The following is an 11392-nucleotide window of genomic DNA, read 5'->3' as shown; positions in this document are numbered from 1 at the left end:
TTTGTTGGTGTTCAGGCCCTGAAATACCAGGGCCTGGTATTTCTTGAAGGTCTTCTCTGGCCTTCCTCCACAAAGAGGCAAGATCCTCCTCTCAACAGGAAATGGGAGGAAACACAGGAGCAAAAAGGGGTCAAAATGTTGAAGTTGCAAAGAGGAGAAAGGAGATAGCTGTCCAGGGGACACAAGAAGCCAGTGGAACGACTGCTCGTCCCTCCCAGGATCTGCATCTCAGCTTCCCTGGCTTAGGGCTGGTCTATACCTCTGCTCTGCCCCACCTTAGCACCCCCGGGTCCTCTTCTTCTTCTCCTGGACCCCTGGACAAGAAAAAACTTTCCTTTTGTAACCTAGACCTTGCTACACCATCCCTCCTTCACATTTAATCAAGGTCTCTCAGGCTTGGGTCCCTGGAAGCCCTACCCTCACTCCTAAGTGTTATAACAAATAAACCCTTTGTTCAGATTGTCCGTATCCCTTCCTGATTGCCAATAAGATGCAAATACATTCGAGTCTCCTCCCCAGGTATGCTTCTCTAAGGTAACAAAGTACCCAATTAATCCAGCCCTGAGGGTCAGGAGCAATAGAACAAGAATGCCCAGTCCCTAAACCCAAAAGAGGGAACAATCAGCCTCTGCAAAGTTCACCGTCCTTGGTGTTCATCAGAAACACCCAGAGAGATTGATAAAATTACAAATTCCTGGGCCCCAACACAGAATCACTGAGTTAGAATCTCCTGAGACAGAGACCCCCGTGACTGCACCAATAGCTCTTCAGGTAATCCAGATGCACACAAAAGTTTGGGGATTACTGGTTTAAGGGTATCAGTTCTATGGAACCTGGAACAAGAGATACTCCAAAGAGACCCTGAGATATCATAACTTAGAATCCTGTAACAATAGTAACAGAGGTGGGAATAGTAATGATTGCTAGCACTTATAGCTATTCTCCATGTGGCAGGTACTATTTCTAAGTGCTTTGCATGTTATTTCCTTCTCACAGTAACCCTCTGAAGGAGGCACTACTATTATCTCCATTTTATAGATTAGGAAACTGACACATAGAGGGGGTTGTCCTAAAATCACATAGCTAGTAAGTAGGAAAACTTAAATTCGATCTCAGACAGTCTTACTCCAAAGTCTCTGCTCTGAGCCACTATACCATACAGTTGCCCTACCCTAACTGTCCCCCTCTCCTTGTTTAATAGGTGGGAGGTGGTGTTGAAAGGGGAGAAGGAGTCTAGAGAAGAGTTGGGAGGAAGATGGAAAGACCATGGAGCTCCATCTTCCCCACCTGTCACCAATCCCTGCCACACTAATAAGAGGAGGACAACAAAGGGGTCGGATGCTGAGACAGAACGGCCTCCCCATTCAGTTTGACCACTCTGGTAATAACTTCCTGCTGGCCCATCCATGCGTCTGAGGAATGGCCAAGTCTGCTCCCTTTGTCTGCCATGTCCTTTCTCTGCATCAACACCTGACAAGATTCTCCTGACCCTTCAAGGCTCTCTGGAAAAGCATTAGTAACTCTCCACCCTGACAGGGTTTATGATGACATCCTCTTTTGCAATGATATATGTTCATCTCTTTCTTCAGCCATGTGTTCCTTAAAAGCAGGGACTCCACAGTCCTGTTTATCAATGTAGTCCCTATGCTTGGCACCTAAGGACTCTCAATAAGTGTTGTTGAAAAAAAATGAATGAGGGACCTACTGTGTGCAGGCACCACTAGACCCTGTGGATCATTGAGGACCGTGCATTGCCCCTGATCGCATGGAATATATAACCCTGTTAAGAGGAGCAGATGTGTCCCCAGGCATCACTGGCCTGCTGTGTCACAGCCACTGCCCAGTAGAAATTCTTTCCTGGTAGAAAAAATTTATAAAACCTTTGGGGATATCTTCCACAATTCTGTTACCTCCTGTCTGTTTCCATGTAGAGACATCTTTAAATAGAAAGACCCGTGTACTTGTGGTTTGGAGGATGGGAGGGAGCCAGAGAAGGGGAGCTGAAAAGGCCACTTTCCGACTGTACTGGGGGAGGGTAGGTGGTGGCACAGTGAGGAGGAGAGGGAAACTGACCGAGGCCCCAGGTTGCTGGTGAAGAAATGAGGGAATTCTCAGGGAGCCAGCCTGGGCAGAGGCAATGCTCTAAGGGGTGATTTTTACGTCTGGGTGCCGGTCCAGGGCTGTCCTGCACAGTCTTGCTATTTTAGGTGGGGTGTAAGGGGCTACCTTCCTATTGCTCCCTATTCAGAGCCCAGAAACCCTGGGACCAGATTGGATCCTCCGCACGCTGCCACACAACATTTGTTTGGGACTTGCACACTAACTGGCTCCACACTGCAGTTCCAGGACTTAATTGTGAGCCCATCACGACCCCTTCTGTCCTCAGATAGGAATGTGCACAGACTCATAGCAGAAACCGGGGTTGCACAAGTACAGGAGGCTAGAGGGGGTGGGGGGTGGGAGATCTTGGCTGTTAAACTTTGCCTGAATGGATGCACGGTCATCTTCTGAAGGATGAGAGGAAGCAACAAGGTCAGGAGGCCCAGCCAGGGACACAGAAGTCAGGAAGGAGGCAGTGGCATCCCATGAATTTCCCCAGTGGAAAACCAGGTGTCAGAGCACAGGGTGGAAAGTTAATGCATCTCCCAGATATGGGCTATTTTCTTTTTCTTCTGATCTCAGACGCTTCCAAATGACTTGTCCAGGCCTGGCCAGTCCCTCAGCAGAGCCTGGATGGATGCGGTTAGGGACGGGAGGTCAGCACTGCCAACAGGACTCAGGAGCCCCAAATCTGTCTTCTTTCCAGAATGAGTCAGTCCAGGCTGCCCGAGCAGGCTGCCTTGCCTGGTCCCCACTCCTTCAGGGGCCCCAACACAGTCTGGTGTTCCAGTCCTGGACCTGGGCAAGAGGGATTAAAGGTGTTGGAGCCCTGGATTTGTGCATCAAGCCCTTGCCTGTTCATCCACCTCTGACCTCAGGCCCCAGTTCTGACAACCAGCTTTCTTGCTCGCTGTTGAGGGCCAGTTCCTCACATCCTGAAGATCTCAGCCTCTCCACCAGAATTATAGTAAAGACTCAGTCTGGTAAACCCCTGCCTCTGGGGGCTGCCAGCTACCCAACCCTCCTGCTCTTGCCCAGGGACAGCAGATCCTCACTAGGCACCCGCGGTAGCCACTGTTAATTGATCACATCACTCTTTCCTACTTTTTCTGCTGAGTTAAGACTTAAATCCCCCCCTTGACTCAGAGCTCCAAAGAGTCACTACCAATTCATCAGACCTGGCATGGGAGTTCCCATTCCCTCCTAATCTCAGAGGGATACTGACATTATTCTACCTATTTTAGGAAGAGGAGAATTTGGTAGAGAAAGAAGATACAAGAATCTTATCTGGTTCTTAATCCAAAGTGGGAAATATCCTCTAATCAGGCTGAGCAAAGTCCCAGAATGTAACCAGGACCACTAGCTTTATTCAATGTCTCCCTCATTAAAAAAACAAAGTGCGTGATCTCCATTTACCCCAGGGGAAGTCCTAGCTTTCACTCAGCAATAAACTCTCATTTCACACCTCTTTCATGCTGCTTGCTTCCAAATACATACAGAGATGTCTCTGTATATGACACTGTCCTTGCCCTAACTGTACACAAAGTCCACTTCCTCAGTATCCCCTGAGTGTGTCTTTGGGAGTCCTAAGCCCTGACTTACAATGTCGCTCTAAGGCATTGATTTCCTAAACCTTGTGCTTCAGAATCACCTGCAAGTTTGTTAAAAATACAGATGTCTGGGCCCTACCTTATTCTCACTAAGAATCTCCTGGACTGGGCCCGAGATTCTGGTCCTATACCAGTATTCTTAAAGGGTAGTCACAGACCAGTGGCATCATGAACACCTGAGAACTTCTGATAAATGCAAATTCTCCCTCTGTACCACAGACTCTGGAGATGGGGCCCAGCAATCTGTGTTTTAACAGCCCTTCAGGTGATTCTGGTGCACACAAAATTCTAAGAACCACTGCCCTAGGTCATTCTGAGATAGATTCAAGTTTGAGAGCCATTGACCCGAGGGGCCTTCCAGAATTCTGATTTCAGCCACTGTTCCTTTGGGCACTTCCAGTGCAGCCCAAGAGGTAGGGAGAAAACACTGGAACATCTTTAGTCTTCTCTAGGGGAGCAGCATATTGCAAGGGAGAGGCTGGAAGGGACAACTTCTCCAGGCTATTGCTATACCTGGCATTAGTTTCTGCTGGCTGCTAGACCACTAGCCAGCCAAAGGCCCTTCTGAAAGGTTCTATTCAAAATTGTTAAATGAGCAAACACCATCATTTTTTCCTTTCCTCTGCACCTGGAGCTGTGACCAGAAGTGTTGGCAGCTGCATCTGTGGCCCCAGAAAATGGTCAGAGCAAAAGAAGATCAGTCCTCACCTGCTGGGGAGATGGATCCCTGGGAAGGAGCTGGCCAGTGGGTTAGAAAGAGAGAATGTCTGCTGGAAAATTGGGCCAATTCCTTGGAGTGGGAAAACCAACCCTTGTCTGTATCCCTAGCACAGTGCTTACATTTGAAAGGTACCTGAACAGTGAGCTGTGCTGAATGCTTACCAGATGGTCTCTGGGGATCTCTCAGTCTGAGGGGGACACATGGACAGGCCAAGCACCCACAGACAATCCAACAGCAACATTATAACCAAGGTAGGAACCTATGCCATAGCCCAGTCAGGGGTCAGGGCACTTTGGGGTGGGAGCTGTGGACCTTTATAGTTGCAGACAGAGCAGAGATTTGAATCTGTCCTGTCCTCCACAGCCCATATCACGTGACCAATGCAGGACTCTGTGCTGAGCTGGCCACTGAGCAGAGGGAATTACACAGCTGTGCATCCTCTCTCAGGGGTCTACACTCATTTCCACAAGGCAGTGTAAGTCCTGGGTTCTGAGTTCAACTACAGTTTATTTTTTAACTTCCTATCCTTTGATTCACTTGGGGACCAGGAATAAACCCTCTGGTGTTTTATAAAATCATATGGCTTTGACTTGTTGAATTTGAGCCCCAGAAGGGGTCACCATGCACTTCCTCTCCACTCATATCCCAGAAGACCCTTCTTACTAGCAGTGAGATCGAGTAACTTCCATGCCCTTTCCCAGCCTCAATCTTTTTATCTGAAAAATAAGGATGACATTGTCAACCTCACAATACCCTTATACCACGTTACAGGCATTTAACAAATTCTAATTTCCTACTTATTTTCTCATTTAGGCTGAAGAAGCCAGTGCCCAAGTCCACAAAGTGGTAGAAGTGGGGCCTGAGTCCAGTTTCTCTATCTCTCCATCCAGAATTCCATTGCAATGGGTTGAATTGTGTCTCCCAAGAGGATATGTGGAAGTCCTAATCCCTGGTACCTGAGAATATGACCTTATTTGGAAATAGGGTCTTTGCAGATGTAGTCAAGTTAAGATGAAGTCATATTGGACTAGAGTTGGCCCTAAATCCAATGACCTATATCTTGATAAGAGAAAGGAGACTGAAATTTGGACACAGAGACACACAAAGAAAAAGATGGTGTAAAGATGAAGGCAGAGATGGGAGTGACGCAGCTGCAAAGCCAAAGAAATCCAAGATCTATGGGGAGCCAGGAGAAGGTAGGATGAGGCAAGGAAAGGCTCTTCCTTGGAGCCTTCAGAGGGAGTGTGGCCCTGCCAATACCTTGATTTCACACTTTTAGGCTCTAGAACTGTGGAAGAATAAATTTCTGTTGTTTTAAGCCACCCAGATTTTGGTAATTTGTTCTGGCAGCCTTAGGAAACTAATACCTCCATCCTCCCCACAAACCCGAAGCATGGCTGCTGACCTTTCCTTGGCTGGCCCAGTCCCATCAGCGGCCTCTGCTCTCCTGCTGATCTCCACCCTTATCTGACCCTCCATAAAATAAAATAATATTTTACATGTGAATCATGCTTTATAGTTTACTGGGTCTCAACAATACACAAGTTTTTCACTCAACCCTCACAGCCACCCTGAGAGCTTTAAGGTTTGCTGACCCCATTTTACAGATGTGGAAACTGAGGACCAGAGAGATTAAGTTGACTATACTATGATCTCATGAAAAATAAGTGGAAGAGCCGCGGATGAACCCAGATATTCTGACTCGTAAGCCAGGATTGTTCTTCTTTAAGCTTTTTTGTTGTGAAATATAACAATACACATACATAAAGATGCACAAAACATGGGACTTTCCTGGTGTTCCAGCGGTTAAAAATCTGCCTTCCAATGCAAGGGACGTGGGTTCTATCCCACATGCTGCCGTGGGGCAACTAAGTCTGCGTGCTCTAAATCCCGCATGCCACAACTAGAGAGCCCACACGCTGCAACTAGTGAGCCCAAGCGCTCTAGAGCCCTCATGCCACAACTGGAGAGAAGCCTGAGTGCCGCAACGAAAGATCCCGCATGCCGCAACTAAGACCTGACTCAGCCAAATAAATATTTTCTTTTAAAAGATGCACAAAACACAAATGTATAGCTCAAGGTCAGCAACACCCACATAACCACTCTCTAGGTCAAGGAATAGAACGTTGCCAGCTCCCAGGCACCCTCTGCCAATCACTCCTCCTTCCTTCTGCCCAAGGTAGTCACTGCCAGGCCATTCCTCTCTGTTCCATTCTGACCTTTGCATCATTAGGAATCAACAGAGACCACAGGAAGAGACAGAAACCTGTCAACTTTTTCCCCTAAGGCCTTTCCCCTGAAGCTAGGACACTCTAGGGCTCTTCCCCACCCTACTCTTCAGGAGAAAAATAAAAACAAAACTCCCAACTGGTCTTGACATTTCAGAACCATAAAATCTGGGAGTGGCTGCCACTTTTTGAAGCGGTCAAACCACAGACTTTTAACAAGAAGAGAGAGAGAGGGAGGGGGGAAAGCAGAAGGATAGGCCCAAGGGCAACAATCATGGATGAGTTAAAGAAACAAAGCAAAAATTACAAAGTCCCCCAGGACCCCCTGGCTGCCACTTCTTCCTCCCCATCCCATCCGAGATGCCTCTGCTGTACGTGCAGGGGTCAGCTAGACCCACAGGATTTCAGCCTAATCTCATCCGGAGGCAGGGGTGAACCACATGGATTCTTGGATCTTTCCTGCCTGAGTTTGCGACACCTCTCTTCTCCAGAAGTCTGTGCTCCTACTCTCGGTATCATGGGCAGGGCAGAGTAAGAGAATGGGGGCTGGGCAGAAAGCGCCTGCCGGGAATCTGTGCTGTCTTCCCCTTGCCTGACTGCCGGAAAGCCACTTAACTCCTCTGGGCTGCAGACCCAGCCCTCTGAGGTGAGGGTACTGGTCAAGTCCCTCTGAGGTGCTGGTGAGTAAACACTGATGCAGACATGAAACGCTCAGGCGGGATCCCAGATGAGAAGAGACAAGCAGATGGATCCTCTGCACCGGGTGAGCCTCTGGGTCACACGCCCGCCCTGGGTTGCCCCAGGGGGAGGTCCATTGTAACTATTTCTGCAGATGGGCCAAAGGCAGGAAAACCAGGGGCTCTGGAGGGACAATGGGAGTTCAGGGGAAGTGACAGCCCAGCCAGCTGTCAGTTACACTCAGCGCCACTCTCCACCTGCTGTCAGGCTGCTGTTGCAGAGCTGAGGTCCAGGGAGAAGGCAGGACAGCGCAGAGGTTGGGAGAGCAGAGTGGGAGGTCTCTCCCTGCTCAGTTCTCCTGTCTCTTCTCCTTGGGCTAGGGCAGGGCAGGTCCCTGAGCCCAAGGGGAAATTCACACTATTGGGTTTTTTTTTTTCCCTGGGGAAAATCCATGGCCTGAGTTCCTGAAATCTGTTGGAAGAAGACTGGCTCTATGGTCTAAAATTGGAAGCCGTGGATTTAGTTTAGATTCTATTTTTATAGGGAGCTTGTGCAAGTCACTTGAACTCTCTGAGCCTCAGTTTCTGCATCTGATAATAATATTTTAAAATTTATTGAGCACTTATTATGTGTAGGTAATGAACGACCTAGATGCTTAATATGCATTCTCTCTAATATCTGCCCTCTCTACTTCACAGGGGTGCTGTGAGGATCAAATAAAAAATATATTTCCTCAAAAAGTTGAACATAGAATTATGTTTAACCATATTAGCCACTATTCCACTACTAGGTATATTCCCCAAGGAATTGAAAACAGGTACTCAAACAAATACTTGTTCACAAATATTCATAGCAACACTATTCACAATAGCCAAAAGGCTGTAACAACCCCAACGTTTATCAATGGATGAATGGATAAACAAATTGTGGTATATACACACAACAGATTATCATTCAGCCATAAAAAGGAATGGAGCCCTGATACATGCTACACTTTGGATGAAACTTGAAGACATTATGCTAAGTTAAAGACGTCAAAGAATCACACATTGTATGATTTCATTTGTATGAAAAATTCAGAATAGGCAAATCCATAGAGACAGAGACTAGATTAGTGGTTGCCAGGGACTGAGTGGGAAGGAAGAATGGGGAGTGACTGCTTATTGGGTGAGGGGCATTCTTCAGGGGTGACAAAAATCTTTTGAAACCAGAGTGGTGGTAGCTGCATAACATTGTGAATGCACTAAATGACACTGCATTGTGCATTTAAATGGATAATCGTATTTTTATCTCAATAAAATATGTACGTATATGTGGAAGTGTGCAATGTGTGAAGCCTTTGGTGTATATGACCACTGGCTTGCTTACTCCTCTGCAATGAGAAGAGATGAGGGCAGCTTGCCTTAACTCTCCTCTAAAGCACATTGCAACCATGTTCCACTACATGTGGTTCAATTCAGCCTCCCTGGTCAGTGTTGTTGCCAGACTGTGCGGGCATATGTAACCACGCGTACACTGATGTGCCCACAGGTGGTGGTTCTCTGCAGAGAACACAGTTCCCACGTGGAGCACCCATCCCTCTGCAGTGAGCAAATATGTCCTAATTTACGCATCTCAGGTAGTAGGGAATTGTCAGCAAATCCAATGAGTTCCTATTCTCATTGAGTGTCTTCACACATAGCGGTGCCCACAGAAGGCTCACAGAAATGCAGGGCAGGCTCCAGAGACAACAGCAAGCGGGAGGCTGCGGGCACTTGCGGCCAAGTGCGAAGGCACGATTTGCTTTTAGCTAGTGAATGACACACACACTCCCCTGGCGCCTCCTGCACTGATCTCCAAGCACTTAAAGGGTACTGCTTTCCTCGGGGAGGGTCCCTGGAGAGGCAGGGGCCAGGAGGGACCCAAAGCCTGTAGGGCTGGATGTGTACCAGGGGGAAGGAGTGTGGCCAAATTGTTGCTGCTCTGGGCGCTCCGGGTTGGTACCCAGGCTTCTTCTGCTGTTAGGGCCATTAGGCCTGGGTTTATTACTTTGCATGAAGATCCCAGTAGGGCTGGGTGGACAGGACAGTGTGTGTGAGGTGAGGAGAGAACAATCTTGGGTGCTGTAAGCTCACCAGGAAGACTGCTTTCTTAGATTGACAAGCAAGAGGGGCCCCAGCTCTCCTCCATCCGTCACCTGCTCTAAGCCCCAGAGGATGCTGGGTTCTAGCAGGCGCCTGGTCACCAACCTCTAGAGGAGCTGCCTTGCTGCCCCTGAGGCCACATCCCTAATGACCCCAGATGAATGGGGCCAGGTGACCTCTCTGAATCCCAGAGCTTAAAGTGGAAGTGAGTTCATGCCTCTGGGCTCCTTTGCCCTGGTTGACGGGTTGGAGCCACAGTTACTACATGAGCTGCCAGAGACCCTGCCAGCAGCACTCAAGGTTCCTTCTGCCTGATGGCCAAGCCCACTCAACTGCCAGAAGCCAGAGGTCTTAGGTAATGGCTCCTTGCTGTTTCCTTGCATTTCCCCCAGGCCTGGGAGGTACTGGGCTTTAGGAGATGCTGCTGGCAGCCCGGGGCACAGACAACAGTCTGCATGAGGTAGGGAACCGGCACAACCAGGCAAACTGTGCACACCTATCGCCCTCCCCAGTGCTCCTGCGTGTGTACACACACAGGCACTCATATGCATAAGAAGCAAGAGGATGAATAATGCAGAAGGCAGGAGGTTTGTCAGGAGGTGGTCCTCTGTAGTTGGAGAGGCATCCAGCCAAAAAAAAGAAAAAGAAAAAAAGAAACAACAAAATCTGACTTTCCTTTACCTATAACCAGCTGGTGCTCTCTTCCCATCCCTCCTGCTGCGTTAAATCAGGAGAGGGCCTCACACAGCAGAGGAGAGGATGTTAATTAAAGCATCAGCTTTGTGCCTGAACCCCAGTCACTTTTTTCACTCACTTAAAATGCCTCCTGATGATATAGCGACATAGCTCAGAGCTTCCATGGGGCTCCCAGCCCTGGGCTGCAGACACAGGTCTCTAAGAACAAAAGTGTGACTAGGCAAGAACATCTCTTCAGCTACTAACCTGTCAATTCTTCATTCCCTTCCAAATAACAGCACTTGTTCATGTCAAATCCCACTAATCGGTGACACTAACTCCTCTCCTCCAGCAAACCCACAGCAGCCAACTAAAGACCAGGGCCTTCCTAACTCAGAGCCCCTCCTCCCTTCCCCAGTGTCTCCCTCCTCTCCTCCATTTCTTGTCCTGTCTGGGCTCTCTTCCCTCCTGTTGAGACAAGATGGTATGTCTGGCAGCTGTCCACTCAGTGCACTTCAGCAAACCTTGACTGAATACCCACGATGCCCTAGGCATGGGTGCAGAGTCCGAGGAGATGTTCCTTCAGCAGTGTCAGTACAAACCAGGGCCAGAGTCAAAGAGAACTAGGCCAGAACACAGAAAAAGAAAGAAAGAAAGAGAGAACACCTGGCCTTCTGTCCCCTTCAGGCTTGGTTCTCATGGAAACCTGGCTCTGGAAGAAAGAGAGACACGGAAGGTGGGTGTTCTGCGGCAGGTCAGGTGGCTTCTCACAGTCCTGGACTCCGTGGTGGAGACCCCAGGAGCAGATCTTCTGGAATTGGGGCTTTCTGGGAGAACTTCCTTCCAACTAACTTTCCCAGGTGGGCACAGAAGATTCACTTAGACAGTACAGCTTGTAATACAGGTCCCAGGGCAAATGCTGAGCGCCTCTGCTGCTGCCCTGGGACGACAATGGGAGGCTGGGAGCCGCAGCAGCAGGAGAAACACAGACAATAAGGAGTTAGCACTGCCTCTGAGAAGCCAGGGACAGTGGCCTTCAGTATATTTCCCTGAGGGGGATCACTGACAGTTGGGACTCCTGGCGACCCTTGGGCAGGTGGTGCAGTCAAAAGAATCCTAATTTTGTTTCCTAGTTTACTCCATCCATTCACTCATTTATCTGTTCATTCATTCATACATACTATACACGCCATATGCTTGTGTTTAAATCTTAGTTCACCTCTTGAGCCTCAGTTTTTCTCATGTGTTAAATGGAGA

Source organism: Stenella coeruleoalba (assembly GCF_951394435.1).
Source record: "Stenella coeruleoalba genome assembly, chromosome: 1".
Taxonomy (NCBI): domain Eukaryota; kingdom Metazoa; phylum Chordata; class Mammalia; order Artiodactyla; family Delphinidae; genus Stenella; species Stenella coeruleoalba.
This window is presented reverse-complemented; position numbering follows the sequence as displayed.